Here is a 25,580-nt window from a genome sequence, read left to right as displayed (position 1 = left end):
AGTAGCATTCAACATTTTTGTCTAGATCCTTGCCTATGTTACCCAAATGACACCCTTTTTACAAATTCAGTGCAGTGTAGGAGACCACCCTATAGAGCCAGGACACAGACTTTCCATCCAAAAGCCACAACTGCAGGGGGTGGGGGGCGGGGGGGCGGGGGGGGGGCATGAAGACATTTCTGACCAGAACTACAAAGTGCTGACCTAATAGCCTTTTTCCCCATCTTCCTCACAAACAGAAGCTTGATTGTATCCCTGGCAACGTATCCAGCTTAAACACTACATTTTCCAGGCTTCCTTGAAGCCGGGGGTGAACAAGGTACTTAAGTGAATATCTGAGAAATTTTGAAGGAGCACTGTCTCAGTTAAGAGAGGGAACTTCTCACCCTTTTTCCTTCTCCTCCTTCTTCCTATTGCTCAAAACTCAGCTGTAATCACCAATACTCCAGCAGCCATTTTAGACCAGAAGGAGATCTTGAAGTTAAGACTAATGTCTTAGCCCAGGCTCCCTTAATAAAATGCCACAGACAGGGTGGCTTAAACAACAGATATTTATTTTCTTACAGTCCTGGAGGCTCAAAGTCTGAGATCAGGTGTCAGCATGGTTGGTTTCTGGTGAGGCATCTCTTCCTGGCTTGTAGGCATCTGCTACCACACTGTTTGCTCACGTCTTTTTCTTTGTGAACTCAAGAATTCAGGGCAGAGATGTGTAAGAGAGGGTTTTCTGATGCCTCTCTTCTGATAAAAACAATAAACTAATCTTAGCATATCAGGGCCTATCTTGGTCAGTTTGAGCTATTATAACAAGATACCATAGAGTAGATGGTTTAAACAACATAAAATTATTTCTCACAGTTCTGGAGGCTGGAAGTTCAGGAGCAGGATACTGGCAGATCCAATGTCTGTTTAGGGCCCTCTTCCTGGTTACCTAATATGAGAGTAGGGGAAGCAAACTCTCTCCTGTCTCTTCTTATAAGGGCATTAATCCCATTCACATAGGGCTCCACTCTCATAACCAATTACCTCCCAAAGGTCCTGTCTCTAAATATTATCACATTAAGAATTAGACTTTCAACATACAAATGGGGTAGTGGGGACAGACATTTAGCTCATGGCATGACCTCACCCTTATGACCTAATTTAACTGCCTCCACAATGTTTCTATCTCCAGATATAGTCACATCGGGGGGTTAGGACTCTGGGCACATAATTCAGACTATAGAAGATGGGTAGCAGAATTTCTCCTGTGACATTGATGCCAACATTGAGCCAATATACAGCCTTGGATTGCCTGTCTCTAAATTTCCTTTATATGAGGAAAAAGAAAAATTCTTCCATCTTGCTGAGTCATATATTTAGAGTTTCTATAGATTCAAACCTAATCCTATATAATACAATATATATTTATTTATTCATTCAACAAAAAAATTTGAGAATATACCATGTCCTGGATACCATGCTGAGTACTAACAACTGAGACTAACAAGACAAATCAGATTGATCCCTTGGCTCTAATGAGCTCATGATTTTATGAGGGAGACAAACATGCATGGGTAATTCACATTTTTAGTGTACTATAATGATCAGAAAGAAAAAGTGAACAAAGTTCTCAAATAAAGCTTAGCCTGGAAGTCTGGGAAAACCTACTCAAAAGTAGGATTTGAACCTATTCTTGAAGGATGCATGGAATTTCAGCAATTTGGAGGTTGGGTGTTCTAGACATAGAAAACAGTAAAAGCCAAGGAATGGAGGCATGGAAGAGTAAGGAATGTTCATTGGAGAGTGGGAATATTTCTGTAATTAGAGAATGATGGGGGTGGGAGAGGTACCCAACAAAGAAGCTGGAAAAGTAACTAGTGGCAATTGCCTTATTATACCATATTTAGATTTTGGGGATTTACTCTATGGTGATAAAACACGTTGTAGATTTTCTACACAGTGATGTTAAGGAGCAATATTATTAGATGTATATCTTAAGAAGATGATTATGCAGGTAGACTGGGGTCAGGGAGACTGGGTAGAGGATGATTATAATAATACTGATGAGAGATGATGAGGATATAAACAAGGCTAAGGGACAATAGTTAACTCTCATTCATTTCAGTTCTAACTCACCTTGTCAAATGAGTTGCTAATCATCTTCAGATTAGCCTGCATGGGCCAGTAGATTCCAAACCAGAAATGTAGCATAAGTTCTTACCCCAGTAACTAGTAGCTCTTGAAAAATGGTCTCAGCTGCTATCATTTAAGTGTCATTAAGTGTATATAGAAAGAGGACATCACTAAGATGGTAAAATAGAAGGTAACCCACTTATATCCCATCACCACAACAAGAATTTGTACCCATCCACAGTCAAAAGTTTCTCTGAGGAGCCTCAGGATTGAGGTAGGAGTTTGTGAATCCCCACTGGAGCCCAAGACCAGACCTTGAAGGGTCATTTTGAGAGTGTAGACCAACACTCAGGTGGCTGATCCACTGAATCTGTTCCTGGGTTCAAGCTCAAAAACAGCCCAGTCTTCTAAGTCGGTTGGCCACATTTCCATTTGTCTATGAGCCTGCAACAAAAACCATTTGCCAAGGAGTCCAGAGGAATTCCCTCACACTAGTGCCTTGGCAGAGAGGTTCATCTGCCCACTGACAATGGTCTCGACCACGCTTCTGAAAGTTGCCTTCCATGGATCTGCTCCAGTCCCCGCTTCATTGAGTTTCCAGTTCAGAACTGCTTTTATAAGGACTCAGAGGGAGACTTGCCCATATCTCACAGCCTGGCAGTCTGAGGCTCCCTAATGGGCTCATCAATCTCTGTCCCACAGCAGATTCCAAGGGGACTCCGTTTCGGCTCTGGCCCTTCCCTTAGCTTCAGGGAACTATCCAGTTTTGCTAGAAGACATGCGGTCCTCTGAGCAAATCAGACCAGGCTCTCCAGCCTCTGCCACACAGCAGATTCTGAGAGGTCAACTGTTAGCTCCAGCCCATCTTGCTGCAGTCAGGAAACTATTCCATCTATGCTGGGACCTCTTGGGAGACACACACCCCTCTGAGCCAATGAGACTAGGTTCTCCAGCCTATATTCCACAACAGACCCCAAGCAAGGGCCATCTTAGCTCCAGCCCCTCTGGCTCCAGTCAGGAAAATATCCCACCTGTGCAGAAACTTGCTGGGAGACACACCTCTCTGGGTCACCAGAACAGTTTCCTGTACTCAGGTCCCTGGCCACCATTTCTACACAGCTCTAGTATCTTCCTTGGGTCTTCCCTAAGTCCATCTGGCCCCAAAAGCGATATCAGCCTAAGTCCTCCTGATACTCTCAGCAAGCCTGGTCTTAGACTGTCCCCTAGTGCTGAGAGAGCTGCAGTGGTCACAGGCTCAGGGAACATAATGGTCAGTCTGCTTAGAATCCCTGAAAGGCCCTCTGAAAAAGGACAGGCACAAAGCAAGACTTTGAAGACTAAAATAAGTACCTAATCCCTCGATACACAGACATTGTGGCACATCCACAAGCATCTGTGCAAGGAGCATTAAGAACATTCAGGGAAATATGATCTCACTAAATGAACAAAATAAAGTGCCAGAGACCAACCCTAAAGTGATGGAGATGTGTTATCTCCCAGACAAAAAATTCAAAAGAGTTGTTTTAAGGAAGCTGAACAAACTTTAGGAAAACACAAAGAATCAATTCAGAAATTTATCAAAGAAATTTAACAGAGAGATTGAAATAATTAAAAGTGTATGCAGAAAGAAATTTAATGAAGTGATCAGGGGCAGACATAGTGAACATGCCAGTGCAGAGGCAGTCCTCCTACTTGCTGCCTATTTTCCTTGAGTGCTTGGGTTTGCCCCATACTGACATTCCCCTGTCTAGACAAGAGGATCCCAGGTGTGCTGCTCTGTATTCCTGGCCGCTAACTTGGTGCCGTACTCCTACCTTCTGTTTGCTCATCACACGCCTTTATTTTCAAAAAGATCTCCCTATATGAGATACCACTCAAAATAATATTATTGCCAGCTTTGTGTTACATTTCTAAAGCACACATGAATTATCCCTGTGTTCCTAGAAGAGAGTTCTAATTAGATCTCGATACCTGTTTAATTCTGAACTATGAAAACTTTATTGTCATGATCAGTACTTCCTTGAGGTGCTCTTTCTATGGGAGTCTCTTTTTTCCCTTAAAATGGTTTCTCTTTCTTGCCCACATGCACTCCTGAGGCATTGGATGGAAGCATACACTAATTCCTTCCTTGGAAGTGATACTGATAAATGAGTATGTATCGGGGCAGAATGGTGACCAGTTAGCTACAAAGTGAAGTTGCAGCAAAAGCAGAAAAAGTTTAGCTTTTCTTTGACATCAATAATGAGGACACAATTTCTTATATTTCCTTAGAAATTGCAAAGTGCAGAGTGAAAATACAATGTATTTTTAGTTCTTTGCCTTTCCTCATCCGTTGAAAAAGCAAGCAACTTTTTTCTTAAATTTAAAACTCATTCATCACTTCTGGATTACAGAATAATTTTATCTGAACATTTCCATAATGTCTGAATCCACACATCAATTATGTATACACACACACACACGTGTATGTGATTTTATTCAAAACTAGGCCATCTAAAAAATTAAAATGGGAGGCTCAGAATAAAAATGGGAGGCTCCAAATAAAACATGACTACTTTCCAAGATTTCCACTGTGTTCTGATTTCAAATATTGAATTTTTTTTTTCTGGGATCTGTTGTTGTTTAAATTGTCTGTTCACCAAGCCATGTTCTCAGCTGGAGCACTCAAAAGCAGGGACATATTTCTGTATATATTTTTAAGGTTCATTCACATTATGTTTGAAAGTTGCAATAAATCAACTTAATTTGAATCAGTCCATAAGTTTATATGCCTATCTAAACTTTCTGTTTGAATATAAACCGTAAGTGTATATTTTCCCTTTAATCATTTTTTTCTGTTTAAATGCTGTTTCAAGACTTCAATGTGTGTTTATCTGCATTGTTGATTTATTCATTCATTCACCCATTCAGCAGATATATACTATGCTTCTCCTATGTGACAGATCCTATATTGGTAAGCGTGGAGATATAAAGACAAATAAGACATGACCTCTATGTTAAAGGGCTCTCAGTCTGGCAGCGGAGTGGGGCTTTGTAGTTCACATAGAATTTTCAAATACTTATTCACCCTCAATGACCATTACAGTGGGTTTCAACTGGAATGCAATGAGAATCACCCGGGAAGCTTTAAAAAATTACCAGTGCCTGGACCCCACCTCCGGAAATTCAGATTTTATTTCTCTTGGGTCAGGCCTGGTCATGGGCATTTTTTAAAAGTTCATGAGATGATTCTACTATGCAGCCGACGTTAAGGACTGCTGTTCTAGTGTTATTTAATTGCTGTGGTTCTCCTTGGACACCATACTGTTTCCCATGTCTGAGTTTTTGCTCTTCTATCCCTGTACTTACTACTTTACATTGGAATCCTTTTTCTGGTTTTCAGCAACCCTCTCACACCCTGACACACAGACACAGTTTTGAACTCCATCTTATCCATCTTGTAGGCCTGAGTGCCTAGCACAGTACCTTACCTACAGTAGGAGCTCATTGTTTGTTGAACCATCTTCATCTTGATCACAGAATATACTACTTTGTGTTATCTCTTCTGCTTCAGCACAAAAGATGAAATCTTCCATCTGATTAGATCTACTATTTCATTTTTGTCTTCTTCTTGCTAAGGACCAAGGGCAATTGTCCTGGGGCAAGGCAGGAGGACAGGAAAAGTGGTACTGTGATGTTCTACACTCAAAATCATCCCTCCTCACTAATTCCTATTGTTTCATACCTCAACTCCCTCTCTCTGTGCTACATTTGGCAGGAAAGTAAGAAATGTGGCCATTGACCTAAAGCAACCCAGCTCATCCAGCCAAGATTGCTGTCAGGAACTTCAACAGATCTTCATTAAAACAATTTTTCCTACTGACCCTTAAAGATATACCCAGCTGGGTCAAAGTTCAAAATGTGCACCAAGTTTAGACCTTAACTGTAAAATCTATAGCACTCAATACTTATGAAATTTCTTTCTTGATAATAGATCTTTACAGAGTATTTTTCTAATAGAATGAATGTTATTCAAATGTGTTAGGGCCATCCCAAGAAATACAAACCAAGTACTTTAATTCTTCAAACAAGTTAAACTGTTAGTATCACCAAAACAATTTGTAAAAAGTAATAATACAGTAAAAATAAAATATAAAATGTTTTATACTAGTTTCTGGGCTTAAAACTGACTATTTTGTTGTATATGTGAATTTTTGTAGACATGAATAGAATAAAGTTGTTTAACATCATAATGTTTAATACCTTTATTTTATTGGTATTTACAAAAATTAACATATGCTACACACATATATATGTAGTATATGTCTCTATGTATGTATATGTAGTGTATGCCATAAATACTAACAGAAAACATGCTCTCATAGAGCATTTTAGCTCCAGTTTCCCCACCAGAAGCATTTTAGCTCCAGTTCTGCTACCAGCATAAGGAGCAGTTATTCATTTGGGCATGCAATGGGGTTTGTATAACAGGAGAAGAAACCTGAAATTATGACTCAGAACTTACATAGCGTGGGACATGTGCCCCTCCTCCTCTCCATAGAGAGAGAAGCATTTACCCTGAAGTGCAACCAATTTTTCTCTGATTATATGTTTTTTTAGCTTTGTGTGCACACTCAAATCTCATCTTGAATTGCAATGCCATAATTCCCATGTGTCATGGGAGGGACCCCGTGGAAGGTATTTGAATCATGGGGACAGTTTCCCCCATGCTGTTCTCATGATAGTGAGTGAGTTCTCAGGAGATCTGATGGTTTTATAAGTGTCTGGCATTTCACCTGATGCTATTCATTCTCTCTCTTGCCACCCTGTAAAAAGGTGCCTTCTGCCATGATTGTAAGTTTTCTGAGGCCTCCCCAGCCATGCAGAACTGTGAGTCGATTAAATCTATTTTATTTGTGAATTACCCTCTCTTGGGTATTTTTCTTCATAGCAGTGTGAGAACAGACTAATACATCTGGGAAATGGAGGGGAAGGGCTTGACCATGGAACATAAGCAAATGGCTCTGGAGAGATGAGTCTCTAAATCTTTCTGGAGCAATGCACCATTTCTACTTTCCAGCAATATTTGCTATTGAAACCTGAGCTATACAAAAATATAAAAGTATTCATGGAGAACTGTCTCCCAATAAAAAATGTAGAGATATTTTCTGTAAATAATTTATAACACTAACCCAATGTTCTTTCCTTTTTGTAGACCCTAGTATTTCATGAATTTCCACACATTCTGGACACTAAGCTAGAAGTAGCCACATATCCACTCAATAGTGACAGAAGCAACACCATATGAAGCAAAGCCGGGTTTCTTACATTTAAAATTCTGGATCAAAGCATTAGAACATTATAATTTGGCTGCCAGATTGTTGAACATTCTGGATTCAGTGGAATACAAAAATAAAATGGTTTTCGGCTTTTTTTTTTAACACGACTTTCACTATGCCAGGAGGCCTCTTCATTTACCACCTCTTTGTAAAATCTCAGTCAATTTCCATAGTTTTCCAGCCACTTCCAGTTATCAAAAAGTTCAATCCAATTTTTCATTTCAAACTTTACTCTTTTATCCACCCTTCCTCTAGTTCAAGTTAGCTTTGGCCTGAAGAATATGGAATAAGGAAGGGGCATGGAGTGCTCCATTAACTCATCTTTGTTCCCTTGCTGAGTCCCTTTCTCTTGTGGCATGTGGGAAACAGACAGGAGAAATGAAAGATTGGAAGTAAGCGTTTCTTACTTATCTATAGCTACAGCAGTCCTCTCTGTGAGATGATCTTGATATGATGGCCCTCGAATGGACACATAAGTGGGATCTTTAGGTGACCCTTGTTGGGACTTCTAACTAAAATTTGGTCTAGGATATTTGGTCTAGATTGACATTGTCAATCTCCATAAGTATCTTCCTATACTCATTCAACCCACAGCCTCTTGCTTCTAGGTTGCCTTTGCCTGGAAGATACTTTGCCTATGAGTATTGCATCCATCCTGCCATGACAGGGGGAGTGAGGTGTACCCCTGCTCCATTTTTATCCCCTCCCTCATTTATGCCATATTTCTCCAGTTCCTTTTCTTTTGCTTAATTCCACACAGAGAGCAGTTCAGCACGTTCTCCACCTGGGCATACATCCCACAGAGAATGAGATGCCAGTGGCTGTCTCCTCTAATCTCTAGGATTGGCTCCTTTGGATCTCTTGACTCAGGGAAGGAAGTGATTCCTCAAGGAACCACTATCTATCACTTCTGTAGAGGAAGTAAAAGTGTTTCAATTATCTCTGCTTAGACTGCAATTATTCTCAAATTTCTGTAGTCTGTATAGTTTCTGCTCATATAGATAGGTAGTCAGGATACAGTGATGTTTGAAGTAAAAGAGCCAACTTGGTCATCTTTTAATAAGACCTGAAAAGGTCTGGCCCCAATAGTACTCATTAAGTAACCTTATTAGAACATGGGTATTCTATGTGTCCTTCTGCTTCTAATTCTGGATCCCCGTTTCCAATTCTGGAACAATAGCAAATCTCACTTGACAATGTGTTAGGTAGGGTAACAAGTCCCTTAGTTTCTTAGTTAAGGGACAACTAATTAGAATTGTTCTTATTGGAATTATTCTATATATTAGAATTTCTAGTCTTAGGCTTTGCTTCTGATACATACAAATGCATTCTTTTTATTTACATCACCAAATAATTTGCCTTCTGCTATTCAAAATTTTCTCAAACACTTTGCTTTTCCTAAGCTAAGTAATTAATCAGGCTAATGTAATTTAATGCCAAAAGTGATTAGCAGTAAAGAATGTTCTGGCTAGAAGGAACCATTATAAACTCAGTGAAATTCTATTAAGCAGTAATAATGGTGGATTTTAAAAGGTAAAATAGTTTTTCCGAGGTTATCAAATTAATTAGTGGAAAAGATAGAACCAGAATCCTGACTTCCTGACTTCTGAGAGAGGAAATTTTCCAAAATACATCATGATTTTTGTTTTTTTGCACAAGTCAGCATGACCCAAAAACCAAAAACAAAACTCACGTGAACCAAAAACATCCAGCTAGTTATACTTATTTGATGGCATATCTCTGGGCACCATGACCTTAAAGGGTCATGAAACAATTATGACATAACATAAATGATCAAATAATTCCTTTCTGTATTGTATAACCTGTCATGAGACTGAGCCATGTGTTCTGTGAAGACAGGCAAGTTCAATACTCATGCTGAGTCATACTTAAAAATTGGCACATGTATTTGGAATGCACTTGGGAAAGACATCATTGCACAAAAGTGTGTATTCAGAAGAGATAGCAAGTTTGGCTTAAAACCATAGAAACCAAGTTTCCGGGCAAAGTATGTCATTTTGCAGCTGTTTCCTGCATCTGTAACAATCTTACTACAGTTAACCAGATTAAGCTGGAGGTGTCAGGATATAACCTGGGAGCATGTCTCTTGATTACTCCTCTGGGGTGTTGGGGAATTTTAGTATAAGCAATTACTAATATATCTATAATAAGCTATTGTAAGATGTACTACGATCAGTGAATAAGAATAATTATAACTCTAAACCATCTTTTCCACAAACTTCAAGAAGTTGAACTAACTTTGCTAAAACATCTTTGGGAAATATACTTTTCTTAGGGAAATTGAGGTGGGCATATCTTTTGGGAATGTCTTTGGAAATATTTATAGGAGGGTAAGCTGACATCCAAAATAAGGAGTACAGCCCAAGAAAACTAATTTAGTTCCATAAAGTGGACATTCCAAAGTCCAAAAGCAAGGAGACACAGGGGGAACAAGGGAACCATATATATAAACCGAAAGATTATGTATGTAGTGATAATGGTTCCTCAGCCCAGCTTCCTTATTTGGGCTCATTCATATAACTAATCTTTATTGAGTTCTTAACTTCTGCCAATAATGGGAATATAAGAATATTAGACAAGACGTGGTCTCTACCATTAAGGAATTTATTACCTCTATGGGAAATAAATGAGTACAGCAATAATTACAATGAGAAATGACACTAATGGTATCATTTCCTGAATCTTGCTTTGCATCTCTCTTATGTCTTGATTGAAAGTTCCTTGGGTATGCTCATATTACTCCTACTACAGGGTAAGCTCTTTGGGAATAGTGATTACATCTTTGAGGCTTTTGCAGTGCTTGGAAATGCCAAATATTTTACAAGCAAAAGGGATTACTTTGACTATGAGCAAAGCTTTACAATTTATGAACAACTTTTAAGTCCACAAAGTCACTTGGCTAAGGGCCACTTTTACCCTATGAAATGGTTAGGGCCTGTATGATTATCCCTATTTCTTAGTCAGTGAAAATAAGGTTTGGAAATCTCAAACTGATTTCCCAGTGTACATGGTAGAAGAGGCACTAGGCTCTATTTTCCATTCCCTCTGTTATTCCTATGATTATGTGCTGCCTCCTTAGAACATGATAAATGATCCACAAGTGTGATCCATGTTTGAAAGAGAGATAGATCATGTGAGTAATCAAAAAGATGTCATAAAAATATGGCATTGAGCTTAAAGTATTGCTTCAGGACTTCTCTAATGTTAACCATATTTCAGTTAAGAATTTTTTTGCTATTTTATTAATTTGTATGCCAATTTGCTCTTCTGATTAATATTGAAGATGCTATTTTAAGTTGAAAACTTCTAGAGAACAAGGCAATATTTTTGTATGTGAGGAATAGTATTCTGAATACCTGTTGGTAATAAGTACCTGATTTTCAACGACTGGGTAATTTATCTTGAAATTTAAAGACTTAGACACACACAATTGTAGAGCTAGAAATGATTCTAGAAATCAAGTAGTAAAATTGTCCTAAATGTTTTTGCCATGTAGTGGCCTTTTTATGAGCCTCCTCCCCCCCATACTTCTCTCCTAATTATTTTTAAATATTTTGCTACTATTATTTAGTCCAAAAATAAAGAAAACATGTCACAAGTCTGCAAGGAATGCACAAACTAATGTGAGACGTAAATCTGTAATTAAATAAGTGTACAATGAACATATTATCCTCTATCTTATGCCCTTTCAATCTGCTTCATCTCAGAAAATGGTGCCACTGTTCACTCAGCTGCCCATGTCTCCAGCCTAGACTTCATCATTCATTCCTGTTTCCCTCATAGCCCAAATCCAATCCATTTGAAGTTTACCTGCATGGCTACTGCTCTTAATTCAGCTCAATTATCACTTCCTTAGAAAGACCATCCCTGACCTCTTGATTTAATGCAGCCAGCCTCCCTGCTGTGGTTTGAATGTGTTCCCTCCAAAATTCAGGTGCTGCCAATGTGACAGTGTTAAGAGGGAGGGCCTTTAAGAAGTGATTAGGTCATGAGGGGTCCTCCCTCATGAATGGAATTAATGCCCTTATAAAAGAGGTTTCCAGCAGCATTTGGCTAGCTTTCTCTTCCACCTTCTGCCATGTGTGCCACAGCATTCCTCTCCTCCCAGAGGATGCATCAACAAGGTGCCCTCTTGGAAGCAGAGAGTAGGTCTCACTGGAAAACCAAACCTGCCAATGTCTTAATCTTGGACTTTCCAGCCTCTAGAACTGTGGGCAATAAATTTCTGTTCTTTATAAATTACAGTCTGTGTTGTTTTGTTACAGTAACACTCCCCAACTTCTGCTACGCTCTATACTCTTAAACTGCTTTATTTCTATTAATGGCACTGATTACTACCTGAAGTAATATTATTTCAACATTTATTTGCTTATTATTTATTGCTTACTAGAATGTATAAAAATCATGAGGTTAAGTACTTTGTATTATTCTCTGCTGTATCATCAGTTACTAGAACACATAGTGGAAAGTCAACAAATATTTGGGTAGATGACTAGAGAGATGAATGTATGGACAAATGAATGGATAGGCATATCAACCAATGGATGATTAAATGGATGAATACATAAATAGAATGATATAGTGGGAGTACAATGAAAAGAAATGAGGAATCATGGCTGAAGGAAAAGCTAAAGATAGATGATAATCAGTTGGGTCTTAAAAAAAAAAGTACTAGTTAATAAGACAAATTAGGTAGAGGGGAGCAGTACCAGCTAACGAAACTGACACAGACATGAGAGTGGATATAGATCTTTCAGTGAATGTGGAATACAAGGTATGGATCAGAAGCCACAGGAAAAGAGCAGTTTATTAGACTGAGGCTATATATCTAAAGACCTTGTATCCTTGCTACGGACTTTGGATTTACTCTTTGAGTAATATGGAACAGATTTTATAAATGAAAGTACCATAATCAGATCTGTGGTGAACATGGGTTGAACACACTTTACAGGGAAGAGCCAGGAGTCAGGAACACAATTTAGGGCATACTTTCAACATTACCAACGATACTATCAACTATGAATTGAGGACCTAGCCAAGGATGTGGCATGAACATGAACTCGGAGAAACAGAAATAGGACATATTTCTGAAATAAAATAAAGTGACAGAATTATATGGTTGTGTTTGAGAAAGGGGGAGATGAAAAACTAAGGGTGATTCCATAATGCCCTGCTTGGGACCTGACAAGAGGGTGATGGGTTAATGAAAGTAGGGGAGCCAGAGGAAGGATCAGGAAGTAAGAGGAAAAATCAGAGTTCAGTTCAAAGGAATAATAAAACATATGGGGGTTGATTCGATTTGTTGGGTAGTTGGATATTTGGTTTGGGAACTGACAGAGAGATTGATCTTAAGAGTAAAATGTTTATGAGCATGAAACTATAGGTGGTAGTTTAAGCTATGAGAGTGTCCATCAAACAAACTTTGTGTATTAATAATTATTTTTACACCTTTAACTTATAAAGATAAAACTTCTAATCAGAGCTACTGATTAGGACCCATGCTAACACAAACATTATGTTGATGCTTTGAATATAAAACAAAGAAACTTGAATTTTTGGTTGTCTTTTGTTGAATATATGATTTCTGAGTTTTTATTTTTTTTAACATACTGTCAATAACGGTCCCAATTCTTTGCAAATATCTGGTAGGGAGGAAGTCTGGGGCCTTCAAGTTAGGAACCAATGACCTAGTCCAACCCTTTAGGGAACAAATCCTTAAACCCAAGGCATTATATCAGTTTACCATTAACTAATTCTTACCTTGAACTTGAATATGGAGGTTCTGTAGCCATGGAAGCTCCTTGTGTCATCTTTAGGATTTCCCTCAGCTCATTTGATACAGCAGTAAAAGAATATGGGTTGAGCAATATTTTGACCTAAAGGCCACTAAGTTCTGACCAGCTCTCATTTTACCTTTAGCTATGCCCTTATCCAGGGAAGTGGGGAGATGTGCACAGGACAAGGAGAAGAATGACAGTGGTAAAAGGACATGAGAGAGAAACATACGAATTTTGCCAGTCTTGTCCTTAACAAGGAGCAAAAGCAATATTAAGAAGTTTTGTCCCTAGTTTCTAGAAACATATAAGTAGATTGTCAATTTACTGGAGGTATGATAGAAGAAAGCCAGATCAAGAATATGAAAATGGAATCTGCTTAAAAGCAGAAAATGTTTCATTTAACTACAGGGAAAATGCTAATGCTCTTAAAAATTAAAAACATATTTGAAAATTATTAAGAAAACAAAAGTATGTATTTGCATAATGCCTATGTCTGCAGTTAATTTTTAAATTTCCAGTCCAATTATTATTACTTACTGTTATTTAAAATTACTTATCCTTTTAAATTTCCCAGAGATACAAAACATAACCCCCATAACATCACCCTATGGAAATTTGCCATGGAAAAGATGACTTTGGTGGCACACGGCATGTAGGCAACCTTATAATCCTAGTCACAACTGCAAAATGGGCAGTTTGTTATTGGAAGTGAAAAGACTTCTCTCTCAATTCTTAGAAACTCAAGGTGTTCAGAATTAATTTTTCAAGATTTCTAACTTTTCATTCTACCTTCCTTCTCACAACCGAGTAAAAATGATTTATCCTGAATTATAACCACTGTAGGCTATTTGAGAGGAGGTATGGCCCAAATTCTAGTTAGAAATTCCATTCTAGCACCCCTTAGCTATGAGAATGGCCTTAGACAGGTAGGTAACCTCTTTAAGATTCATTTCCCTCATCTATACACTAAGAATAATTGGTCCACATAGTAAGATTGTTTTCAGGACTAGAGAAGATACTACAAGGATGGCCCTCAGTTCCATAGCTGGTACATTGAAGTCCTTAAAATATTTAAATATATTGTTTGACATAATTCAACTAAACCGTAAGTAGGAAGGACTGACCAGCTTTGAACATTCAGGATATACCCGCACTTTAAAACTGAAGTCTATAGCTGAATTAATTTCTTATTAATGGAATAAATATTTAAAAATGTGTTATGTGCTTTCTATGCACCATATTATGATTTACCTATAACATCTTATTTAATCCTCAAACAATTCAATGAAGGAAGTTATAATATTAGGGGAATTTTACAGATAAGGAAACTAAGGCACAAACAGGTTAAGTAAATTGTCCAAAGTCATACATAACTACCAGAGCTCAGATTCAAATGTAAGCCATCTAGTTCCAATTTAAAATGAGAATTTTCCCACCTCCCTTTTATTTACTATGTCACCCAAAACCCAGAAAAAAGTGGAGCAGCAATTTTCCACCTGAGAATCAATCATTGCTGACACAAAAAGATTGCTTCAGAGAGGAAGAACAAACGTTTAGAGAGGAAGAACAATCAAAGGAGACTGACAAGCAAGAAAGCAAAGAAGGGAGGGGTGATGAATAGATAAGTTTCCAATACTAGCCTCAATTTTCATTTTGGAAGCTCTTCATCATAATCAGGAAGACAATGAAAACTAAAAACAGAACAAATCAGTGGCTTTAAAACTGAAAAAAAAAATAGTTTTGCTGGCCAGACAAATAAATACCAGAGCAATATTCCCAATTTGCCCATAAAACTCCATCACTGGATTAGGAATAAAGACATGTGGTCCTTGCTCCTGCTCTGACTCAATAACTTATCATACAAGGTAGAATCTTTGTTTCAAGGGGTAGAGAGGTGAAAAATATCTGAGAGAGGATCACGCACAGTTGAAACCTCAAGGCATAGGGGATGAAAGTGCTGATAACCAAAAGTAGCTTATAGCAATGCTGACTAGATACATCAACAGTTTTCTGTGTGGTTGTCAGAGTGAATGGGAGCCAAAGACAGTCATCTGGGAGTGTCTTTTGTGACTTCAAGGACTACTCAACTCCCCTCCTCCACTTTTTAGTGCACAAGTGCAATAATCTCAAATCAGAAACTAAAGAAAGAAAAATACGCTCTTAAAATTCTTCCATAGCGCCCCTAGCACTCATACATTTTATTTGTAAAGTGACAAGATAATTTCTGAGGTTCTTCTTGGTTTTTTTGCTCAATGATAACTTCAAGAATCAGTGAAATTCTAGGTGTCTCGCCTAAAACAATTTTAGAAAATATATTTATATTATAAATATGCATAAAACATAGTAATGGGTATGTGTGAACAACTGAAATAAAAAAAGTTTATTAATATACAAATTCCATATTATACATTGTTAAATAGTTATTATTTAAAATTTCAATTATGCTTATAAAGAGGTTATACAATGTGAACAGATGCTTCAATTATTATACCAAATGAGAAAAGGCAAATATAAGATTTTACGCACAATAGGGTCACAATCATAATTCAAAATGTACAGGAAAAAGACTGGCTGTAAATATACAAACTGTTAGTATTGGTTATTAATAGGTAGTAGGAATAGGCATAATTTTCCTCTGCTCTTCTAATTTCCAATTTTCTACAAGTGTGTTATTTTTATTAAAATGTTGATCATCTACATATATTTTGGGATTTTTTTTTTAAAGTTTGAACTATTTTATATTGCCGCCAGCACCAGGTAACAGCACTGGGCAACAAAGGACAAGCAGGCAGAGGCCCAGGTATCCATGAGCTAGAAGCCTTACATAGTAAACTAATCATATAGCCATAGTCATGTCACCTGATAGGATGTAGACCAACTTAATTGTGATAGAGAACCCAAAGAACTCCAATTTCTTCAACAAATAATTGTTGACACTATTATTTGTTAATGACAGGATTTCTCCTGATGAAATCTGAAATCATTTTACCAGTGTGATAGTTAATTTTATGTGTTACCCTTACTGAATCACAGGATGCCTAGATACTCGATTAAACAGTATTTCTGAGTGTGCCTGAGGGTATTTCTGGAAGAGATTAGTGTTGGAATAAGTAGACTAAATAAAGCAGATTGCCCTTCCCAATGTAGTGGGTAGCATCCAATCTGTTAAGGGACTGAAGAGAACAAAAAGTGGAAGTGAGAATTTGCTGACATTGCCTGACTACTTGAGCTGGGACATTGATCTTCTCTTGCCTTCAACTCTCCTTGTTCTCAGGTCTTCAGACTCACATTGGAATCTGTACCAAAAACTCCCCATTTCTCAGGCCTTCCAACTACACCACTGTCTTTCCTGGGGCTCCAGCTTACAGATCAGATTGTAGAACTTCTCAGCCTCCATAATCACATGAACCAATATTTTGTAATATATGTAATGAGATACCCTGTTGATTCTGTATCAATATCCCACTGTTTCTGTATCTCCAGAGAAGGCTGACTATTCCAACCAGACATCACACACTATTCATGCCAATAAAAGGTTCTGAGATCATTTTATTTTTTATGATAACCTAGGCTATGTTCTGATATTTAGCCAGCAACACAATCAAAATTAATTAGTCCATAACATGGTTCTATATAAGCAAATATACAAACTAAAGCCTGTTCAGCTTTCTGTAAATTTGCTTTCATTTTTAAAAAGCTACTCCTGGCCCAATGAGAGAGAAGCACAAAGACAGCAGGAGCTAAACTTTGTCGCCATTCAGACATTTGAAGAATTTTCAAACCATCTACTTGCAAATCTTAAGAAATAGTAATGAATTTCAATAGAGGAAAAATATCATCAATCATTAATTTGCTTAATTTTGTTGGCCAAGTTCTTTCATACACTAAACAGGAAAAGAAATGACTCCACAAGGAACAGGGAGATGTGAATGTAGAATCTTGGTCCCAAAACCACATTCCCTGGCACCCACTGTGGGGTCTGTTTTAAACCCTAGGCACCAGCAATCTCTGTCTTGGAAAATCTGTCTAGGGCATCAATCAAGCTGCAGGAGATGGTCTCTTTTTGACTAAGCAGAGCCTTGAGAGGAAAATTAGGGGTAACCTGAAATGAAGGATCCTAATAGAACACTGCTTCTGCCCACATCAGGGCCTTCCCAGACAGTGAGGGCTGAAATCAGTTGCCAAGAAAAGCCTTCAGGGTTCAATTAAGAGCAATGAGATGTTGGAAAATACTTAGCAAACACCAATCTCTCAAACCAACATAGAATGTAAAAATTCTGGATGTTGTGGGCAATATATTACACTAGATCCTTCTGATTATATTAGGTGTATAATTAGAACTTCTTTACCAAAGAAGTTTGGTACAAGGTGAATAAGACTCCTAAGGTCTACCCTAAAGGGTAGACCAGGTTAGAAGAGAAGAAACATTATTTTTAAAAAGAAATAAAGACCTACTGACTAAAAAGAGAAAATATCCCAAATCAATGGCTATAAGACACAATTTCAGGGATATCTACCTTTGGGATAATATATTCATTTTTCTTAAGAACAACTTGAATTAACTAAAAAGCAAATACCTTGTGATCAAAAATGCTAGAACCAGAAACAGCCTTAAAGATTATTTAATCCAAACCTCCTCATTTTCTTATGAAGCCACTGAAATCCAGTGAGGTTTAATGGCTGCCTGTATTAGTCTATTTTCACACTGCTGATAAAGACATATCCAAGCCAGGCACAGTGGCTCACACCTGTAATCCCAGCATTTTGGGAGGCCAAGACGGTTGGATTACGAGGTCAGGAGTTCAAAACCAGACTGGCCAATATGGTGAAACATTGTCTCTACAAAAAAAAAAAAAAAAAAAATTAGCTGGGTGTGGTGGCATGCACCTGTAGTTCCAGCTACTTGGGAGGCTAAGACAGAAGAATCACTTGAACCTGGGAGGCAGAGGTTGCAGTGAGCCGAGATCGTGCCACTGCACTCCAGCCTCGGCAACAGAAAGAGATTCCATCTTGAAAAAAAAAAAGATATCCAATACTGGGCAATTTACAAAAGAAAGAGGTTTAATTACAGTTCCACATGGCTAGGGAGGCCTCACAATTGTGGCAGAAGGCAAGGATGAGCAAGTCATGTCTTACATGGATGGCTGCAAGCAAAGAGCTTATGCAGGAAAACTCTCCCTTATAATTCCATGAGATCTCATGAGAGTTACTCACTATCACAAGAACAGCATGGGAAAGACCTGCCCCCATGATTCAGTTACCTCCCACTAGGTCCTTCCCACAACACGTGGGAATTCAAGATGAGATATGGGTGGGGACAGAGCCAAACCAAATCATTTCACCCCTGGCTCCTCCCAAATCTCATGTCCTCACATTTCAAAACCAAACATGCCTTCCCAACAGTCCCCCAAAGTCTTAACTCATTTCAACATTAACTCGAAAGTCCACAGTCCAAAGTCTCACCAGAGACAAGGCAAGTCCTTTCTGCCTATAAGCCTGTAATATCAAAAGCAACTTAGTTACTTCCTAGATACAATAGGGGTATAGGAACTGGATAAAACAGCCATTCAAAATTGGAGACATTGGTCAAAACAAAGGGGCTACAGGCCCCATGCAAGTCTGAAATCCAGGGGGGCAGTCAAATCTTAAAGTTCCAAAATGATCTCCTTTGACTTCATGTCTCAAATCCAGGTTATGCTGATGCAAGAGGTGGGTTCCCATGGTCTTGGGCAGCTCAGCCCCTGTGGCTTTACAAGATATAAACCCTTTTCTGGCTGCTTTCACAGACTGTGTTGAGTGTATATGGCTTTTCCAGGTGCACAGTACAAGCTGTCAGTGGATCTACCATTTTGTGGTCTGGAGGATGGTGGCCCTCTTTTCACAGCTGCACTAGGTGGTGCTCCAGTAGGGACTCTGTGTGGGGGCTCTGACCCCACATTTCCCTTCTGCACTACCAGAGGTTCTCCATGAGGCCCCAACCCTGCAGCAAACTTTTGCCTGGGCATCCAGGTGTTTCCTTACATCTTCTGAAATCTAGGTGGAGGTACCCAAACCTCAATTCTTGACTTCTGTGCAGGCTCAACACCACAGGGAAGCTGCCAAGGCTTGAGGCTTCCACCCTCTGAAGCAACAGCCTAAGCTGTACCTTGGCTCCTTTTAGTCATGGCTAGAGTGGCTGGGATGCTGAGCACCAAGTCCCTGGACTGCACACAGCACAGGGACCCCTGGACCAGGGCCACTAAACCATTTTCTCCTGAACCTCCAGACTTCTGATGGGAGGGGCTTCTGTGAAGACTTCTGACATGCCCTGGAGACATTTTGCCCATTGTCATGGGGATTAACATTAGGATCCTCATTACTTATGCAAACTTCTGCAGCAGCCAGCTAGAATTTCTCCTCAGAAAATGGGTTTTTATTTTCTATCACATTGTCAGGCTGAAGATTTTCAAACTTTTATGCCCTGCTTTCCTGATAAAACTGAATGCTTTTAACAGAGCCCAAGTCACTTCTTGAATACTTTGCTGCTTAGAAATTTCTTCCACCAGGTACCCCAAATCATCTCTCTCAAGTTCAAAATTCCACACATCTCTAGGTCAGGGGGAAAATGCTGTCACTCTCTGCTAAAACATAACAAAAGTCACCTTTGCTGCAGTCCCCAACAAGTTCCTCATCTCCATCTGAGACCACCTCAGCCCAGACTTTATTGTCCATATCGCTATCAGGTTTTGGTCAAAGCCATTCAACAAGTCTTGAGGAAGTTCCAAACTTTCCCACATTTTTCTGTCTTTTTCTGAGCCCTCCAGACTGTTCCAACCTCTGCCTGTTACCCAGTTCCAAAGTCACTTCCATGTTTTCAGGTATCTTTTCAGCAGCTCCCCACTCTACTGCTACTAATTTACTGTATTAGTCCATTTTCACACTGCTGATAAAGACATACCCAAGACTCGGCAGTTTACTAGAGGAACAGGTTAAATTGGACTTCAGTTCCACGTGGCTGGGGAAGCCTCACAATCATGGTGGAAGGCAAGGAGGAGCATCATATCTTACTTACATGAATGCCAGCAAGCAAAGAGCTTGTGCAGGAAAACTCCCCCTTATCATAACCATCAAATCTCAAAATACTTACTCACTATCATGAGCACAGCATGGGAAAGACCTGACCCCATGATTCAATTACTTCCCACTGGGTCTCTCCCACAACACGTGGGAATTCAAAATGCAATTTGGGTGGGGACACAGCCAAACCATATCACTGCCTAAAATGAGACTGCTTAGTAGGATCAGAGCCACTGAAATAATCTCTCACATTCAAATAGAACTTTGAGATTCTCAAGCACTTTTTAATTTAATGGCTTATTTAATCCTCAACTAGCTCTGAGAGGTTTAGTAGCAGAGACTAATCAGTGGGTTGGTTCACGTATTTCTGACAGTTTTCCAAGTAAAAGTACATATCACTTGGGAGAAAATTAGGGTTCAAAACCTGAAAAATGTTCTTAATTCAGTTTTGCCAGTTCATTTATAAAGATGTCAAGAGCTTCTATGTTCTTATTTGTATTTTGTCTCAGAATCATACAGGATGAATGACCAGCTATCTGTGAATTCTGCTAAAGTAGGAGGAATTCAGGCTTTAAAAGGGAAAACCTCTATAATGGTATCATTTTTGTTCATTGAGGAATAAAACACAATTCTTTCCCTTAGAGTTTTTTCATGGTTGGACAGATTCCCATCTGTAGGTAAGAGTTGAGGCGTACTCCTTTCTGGAATTGAGGATGAGACCTGTCCTGAGCTTGATGGTCCCCTCCATTCTTGGAAGAGGGGATTTACTTGTTTATTCATGGTTTTATTTCAGCCTTAATACATCTCAGAAATATTTTGATTCTGAAGTACATTAAAGTACATTTGATTTTTAGGTGATTCTGAATTCACCTAAAAATTCACCAGTTTGGCTGTAATTGTATCTACCAAGAGCAAAATTTAAATTGGGCCTAGACAGAGACTTTTGCTCTAGGAGTGATTAATGGGACTTCCACTCCTTTCCCACTTCCTCTCCAAGGACTGATGTGGAAAGCAAAACTACACTAATGCCTAAATAAAAAGAAACTTTCTTCCTTCAGTGCACTTTTAAACATTATAGTTTTTATAATTATTGATTAAAAACATATTTTAATCATATTTAAAGTGATATATTTAACTTAATTTCTTCCCAAATAAAATAATCACATTCTCCAATGCCCAGTTAAGCTCTTTTCTTCCTAAAGCTACTAACCAAACATCCAGTCCTGAGTAAACCAGCAATTCTACGCTTTGTATGGAAGTAGGACTAGAAAGTACATTAAGTTCAAACAGGAATAACCAGTGAAATTTAATGAAATTAAGTACAGATTGGGGATTTTAAACATTTGTGCTTCTCAGACTTGGCACATCATGGTATATGTCTTTTATCTTCCCTAAATCATCTTTTGAGATTTTGCTGGAATCACTCCTTGTTAAATCATCTGACATGTAATTGGTTCAAGGCTCACACTCCTATTAATCGTCCCTTTTGGCCTATACAGTTTTGAATATACCTCATAAGAGATTATAATGAAGGATATATAGGCTGAAGAGCTCTAAACAGAAGCTTCACATTACACATGAAGATCACCATTCATGAAAAGGTTTTCAATTTGATTTTGATCGTCTAGTAAATAAACTGAGTGGGGTTTGTTTTGTTTTATTTTTGAGGAAAAAACTGGGCCTTTATCACACTTATAAACTGTAACACCTGTGCTTCTGTGGAGCTTGATAAATCTGTTCAAGGCCAAGAAAAACCACTAATCCATAGAAAATTACCAAAATCCATTTTCTTCCTCTCAAATTCATACCTGGACCAAATTGTAAATACTGAACTTAGAGGGAATTTATCTGAAAAAGAATATTTAAAAGCACATCAACTGCATTTCCATTTCATTCTTCCAGTTGAACTTAGGCATTTTGAACAATATAGTTGATTATCATCTTCACATGATAGATGCAGTAGCACTCTCCTCATTGTATTTTCTCTTCTACATTTCATAGTCTGTGACTATTTTTTTAATATTTCTGATATATAGCACTGCCAAGGAAAAAGGGAAAAGGAATACTAATAGTCTCATGTCTGCAAGTGTCCACATACTGTCTCTTACCTCTTCTTCATTTTTGTATATAAGTAGTCCACTAGACTGCAATTACAATGAGCATTAGATATTCCGAACTCTCCATTAATCAAGAACATATTGGAAATATTTTCAATTACAAAATCTAATATTGGATAAGAGCTAATGAAGAGAGATAATTAAATCTCCTGTTACATTGATGGGGATTAAAATATTTCCAATTTCAAGATCTAATATTGAAAAAAACTAATGAAAAAAGATATTTAAAACTCTGAATATGAAACTAGGATGTTACATGAAATCACCACTTACACAAGAACAGGTTCAAACAGATGTTCGTTTTCAATTCACAGAGTGCTTGAGTACTCCTTCTTTAAAGAAGACCCAGCCTTTAAAAACAAAAAAGGAATGTAAAAGCAATTTAAATCTCTAATTAAGATTCTCAAAGCATTTCCAAAGAGAATTTTACTCATAATATACAATAAAAATGCCTCTAAAAATCTTCATCCATTTTTCTCCCAGTGTCTTACATTGAACAAATTCAGCTGCCCAATTTTCTCTCTTCCTTCTATAAAATACCCCCAAACACTTTTACAAAACACAACAGCCATGCTTTCTCTTTTTTGGCCTTCACTCATATATTCTTTTCTCCCATAAACAGGATGCTATACACAGTAGAGGAAGGGCTGGTGCAAGTTTAACCTCCAAATATTTTGTAAGATAATGTCCAAATTTCTTAACAAATCTACATGAAGAAGATATTCTACTGGCTGCTGAAACAAACTCTAATTCAACCTTTCTATTTGGATCCCCACAATCCAGTGGAAATTCAAACCAAGCATTTCAACTCACACTATTGGCAATGATTTTCCTAAGGCTTGAATTTCAGGGTTTCAAAACAAGACTTCAGTGCCAGCTTATCCCATGGCAGGAAGAAAAGCAAATGAAACCACAGAGACGTGCCAGTTTTAATTTGATTTCCGGCTCAGCAACCCAACCCTAGCATGAAAATAAAACCCAAAACTCCAAACCCTCCTGTAGTAACCAACAAAAAAATGCCATCCCTGCCCCCCCAAAAAAAAGCAGCATTCAAAGTTAATCCAAATGCAACTAGTGAGTGTAATAAGCTTCTCAGACGGAGGGCTGCAAATGGGTATGCCGTTTTAGGGCTAGACAGCATGGCGGGGACCCATAACCTCAGTGGAAGAATGTGTATATGGGTATAAGGAAGAACACAGGAACTCGAGTTTTGACTTGGACTATAAAAACTCTAATCCTGAAGATAGAATTTGTACTTAATTGAATCTAACAGCTTTAGCAGGGCCTTTTGGGTAAAAATGCTTTCACTTCTACCCTGTTCTTCCGTAATTGATTTAACATGCACTGGGATGGGCGCTGAAAGTCCTGAATCCTGAACAGAATCTGGTTAGCCAAAACAGAAACAGCAACAAAGGATACAACACAACACTGTCCAAAATCTACAGAACATAGGAAAAGTTAAAGAAACACAATAAAGGGTTTATCCTGCCTTTGAGGCAGGATAAAAGTCGTGTGCTAATTTCCAAATGAACGGGTCTTTTAATTTATGTGCAAATAGTTTCTAAACAAAAATTCCAAGAACTAAGCTAACTTAATATCACAGTGACTTCTTATGTGAAGTGTTTTCAGGAGAAAACAAGAAAATATCACACAAGGAAAAAAGAATGGTTATTTGGATGAGCTCTGATAAATACATTTGAATTACCTAATTAGTCATAAAAGTTGATGTGGTAAATATTCACTAGTCATAGGATTCTACCCTACTGAGAATGTCCTCATATTCTTGGGACTTCAAATATGCTTTTCAGAATGTTCCTCATTTAACGCCTGTTAACTGCTGTTCCTACTTATTTTTTTTTACCCTCTAGAAAATGGCTGTAAGGTCAACTCCATGGTCAAAGTCTTCATTTGAAGAGCACAGGTAAGTGATGTAGGGTTGGGGGAATGAGTTAAGCAATCGTTAAAGAACTGCACAATAAACCCATGGGTATAACACCAATAACTGAAATTTCCTGGGGATTCAACCTGTCACTACTATTATTATGTGCTCATAAAAAAATGGGGCAACCAAACTTTTTGAACATTTGACATAAGCAAAATAAATTGAAACTTTTAGGAACTTAAAATTGGTACAAAAGAATGTTTGTTAATTAATCTCCTTAATCTGTCATTAATTCCTTTTTGTGTTCACCTAAGGAGTCTTGACCCAACAGCTTTAAGATAATGTATTCTCCTTGATTTAAAAATATGTATACGAATCAGGTGTGGTGACTCACACCTATAATCCCAGCACTTTGGGAGGCCAAGGAGAGATGATCTCTTGAGGCTAGGAGTTCAAGAACAGTCTGGGCACCATAGCAAGATTCTGTCTCTACAATAAATAAATTAATTAAATAAAATAAAAATATTTATATGTGTGTAAATCTATCATCTGGATTCAAATGTCAAGACTGTGCCACACTTGTTTTATTTATCCTTTTAATGCTTTTATTTTCTTATTAATGCTAAAGTATTGCAAAGAATTCTAGATATCATGTAATTTCATCTCAACATATTTCAGTATGCATCCCCAAAAGTTTTTAAAAATTATAATGTCTTAGATTTAAATCTTTAATCCATTTTGATTTGATTTTTGTATATGGCAAGAGATAGGAGTCTAGTTTCATTCTTCTGCATATGGATATCCAGTTTTCAATAATCCTATTCTTATAATTTTTAATAATGAAATATTTTAAACAAAAAAATTATAAGACCCACCAGAGATAAAATAGACATAATATTTGACCTTATTTGCTTCAGTTTGGTTTTAGTTTGTTTTTTCAAAGAAATAAATCATTGCAAAATCAGTTAAGTTTCTCCTTTTTTCACTAGTTTCCCAGCTACATAATGCCTCTTAGCCAGGATATTAAAATGCCTAATAAACCAATTCACACCAAATTTTCACATAAATTCTACAGTTATCTATCTCACTTCAATTAAGACAAAGTCTCTACTAGTTATAAGCTTTGTCATTGAGTCACCTCTAAAAATATTTCCTAGAACTAGGTTCTTCCACAGCCTTAGTTTTAAATTATTATAAATTGCCTGAATGTTTTAGGTCAAGCTTTGTCAATATGCTAGAACATTATAATCTTTCTGGTAGGTATAAAATAGAGATAAAATTTAATTTATAAGAGCAT

The sequence above is a fragment of the Pongo pygmaeus genome, chromosome 2 (genome assembly GCF_028885625.2).
Source record: "Pongo pygmaeus isolate AG05252 chromosome 2, NHGRI_mPonPyg2-v2.0_pri, whole genome shotgun sequence".
NCBI lineage: Eukaryota > Metazoa > Chordata > Mammalia > Primates > Hominidae > Pongo > Pongo pygmaeus.
The sequence above is the reverse complement of the archived record's forward strand: the minus strand, read 5'-3'. Positions refer to the sequence as shown.